The 2,405-nt window shown below is 36.0% G+C and overlaps 1 non-coding gene across 1 annotated transcript; it reads right to left on the bottom strand.

Moving 5' to 3' along the window:
* Positions 1-683: 683 nt before the first annotated feature.
* Positions 684-792, bottom strand: LOC114913339 (small nucleolar RNA R71). The gene has a single exon (XR_003799350.1). It is a non-coding gene; the product is annotated as a small nucleolar RNA R71 (small nucleolar RNA).
* Between the last annotated feature and the right edge of the window lie 1,613 nt (positions 793-2,405).

Below are 2,405 nucleotides of genomic sequence, written 5' to 3'. Positions count from 1 at the left end.
ATCTCAGGATAGAGAGTCCACTTTATGTTAACTTGATTGTAATTAAATATTTAACCACAACTAATTCTTCTCATCTATCGTCTCTAAGTCTAGTACTCTCTTAGGGTTCTCCTATTTAGAACTTCTCTCTTACTTTCTCTTCTCTTCTTCTTCCTCTCTCCCTCTTTCTTTTTAAAAAAAAAATCTAAACCACACACATTAAGATTTGCATGGGTACATGCATGGTAGGAGATCTCTTTTTTTTGATCTAATTGAACCCAATCCTGAAATTGAACGGCTGATCCACATTAAATTTGACAATCAAATGGTTTAAAATCTTAAAGAACCACCTAGGTAGATGAAGGAATACTTTATTCCATCCATCTATAACCTATCAACTTGTATCCACTTATCTGATATTCCTGTAAATCATTATGAGATCAAGTCGACCATAATCTAGATGCTTCCATCTTTCTATGAAAATACTGATGAAGATCTTTACAAGCATCTAGATGAGTTTTTAGAAATCTGTTCAATGGTAAAGATCCAAAATTTTACTAATGATGCATTTAGACTGATCTTGTTTTCTTTTTCACTAAAGGACAAAGCCAAGCACTGACTTGGCACAATAGAGAGACCAATCTAAACTTGGGCTAAAATGCAACACGAGTTTCTTAAGATATTCTATCCCATAAGTCATACCAATACCATGAGATGAGCCATCACTGGGTTTGCTCAGCTTCCAGAAGAACAAATTCATGAGTCATAGGAGAGACTTAAGGAACTTCTTAGAAAATGCCCACACCATGGTCTATTTAAGTGACAAATTATTCAAGCTTTCTATGAGGGTTTAAGAGATCAATATAGACAGATGGTAGATGCATCTTGTGGAGGTGCATTCATGAGCAAGAGTAAGGACAAAGCCTGTGCCTTGTTTGAAATTTTAAGTAAAAACTTGATCAACCATGCTTCATTATCTTCCTATGAAAGGTTGATTCCTCATCAAAAGCAGACAGAAATCTTTGAGATCAAACATTCAAACTATAGTTCTAAGACTGACTTGAACCGATAGCTCAGAAATTAGACAAAATCGATCTTCTTGTCCAGAAGTTAGATTAAATCCTAGTCCTAGGTCAGTAATCTCCTACACAATACACATCACCTTCTAATTATCAGAAAATTTATTTTATCTATGCTAGCCCAGCTTATCATATGAGTGAATGTCCTATGGCAGCACAATTTTCACCTTTCAATCAAGTATTACATAACATCAAGGTCCTTCTTAGATATCTAATCAAATCTTCCAATTTTAGGGAAGATAATCCTACTAACAATGCTATGTAGAAGTCTTATGTCAACTGGAAGCTAATTTGCTTTATAAAAATCAAAATTTTCTACATCTTCTCTACTCAAAATCCTTCTCAAACCATCAAAGTCATTTTCTAAAGAAGGGTAGCAAATCCCAGTACTGGGCATTTCTAATAGGTGCCCTAATTTTCTTTGATTTAGGGCAATTTCAATACCCTTCATAGTGGACCAAACACAGTTCACATCCATTTGCAAATTCTCAAAGAACTTCCTTACTAAATTAAGATAAGTGGGTACCTTTAGGGAACAAATTTTCTCCCAACCCTGCTAACGAATCCAGCTGCCAATTCAAAAATGTTCTTCATCCAAAAAGGCAAAATCTATCTTTCTGCCTGTGGTGACTGCTCGAGGTGACTGCCCGAGAAGCCATAGAAATTCGATTTGGAGGGGAGATCGATGTGGAAGGGGCAGGTTGAAGTTCTTCTAACTGTCACTGGTGTTTGGATCGTGCTTCACACATCTCAGTACTTCCTCATCTCTTTGCAACCGTGAATCAAGCTCGAGGTGCCATAATGCTCGGATTTCCCAAGAGATTGATGAAGAATGGTGGAGGAAAGAGTTTTGAAGGGTTTAGAAGAGGAGTTGAGGGGGTTTTAGGTGAGCGGGCTGGAAAAAGTAAAGTAAATAGTATTTTCAAAAAGATGAAATTTTTATATAAAAAATTGAATCCCGATCATCGAGTTAGCTCGAGCCTCGCAGGCACAATTGAGTCGACCCAAGCCCCTCACAGGCACAATTGAGTCGACTCAAGCCCCTATCTCAAACACTAAAAAAGATTCAAATCAAATTTAGAATGGATCCAAAAACATCTAAGAAGACTCGAATCAAGCCAACTTATTGATGGGCAAAGATTTTTAGATAAGATCTTTATTTAGAAAGGATCACAAATTCCTAATTCACCTCTAATCATTCTAAATCTATCTTTACTAAGTGGTTTGGTAAAAATATCAGCCAATTGATTTTCAGTACAAACAACTTCAAGTACAATATCATTGTTTTGAATATGTTCTCTGATAAAGTGATGTCTTATTTCAATATGCTTTGTCCTAGAGTGATAA

The sequence above is a fragment of the Elaeis guineensis genome, chromosome 5, assembly GCF_000442705.2.
Source record: "Elaeis guineensis isolate ETL-2024a chromosome 5, EG11, whole genome shotgun sequence".
In the NCBI taxonomy this organism is placed as follows: Eukaryota; Viridiplantae; Streptophyta; class Magnoliopsida; order Arecales; family Arecaceae; genus Elaeis; species Elaeis guineensis.
This window is presented reverse-complemented; position numbering and strand designations above follow the sequence as displayed.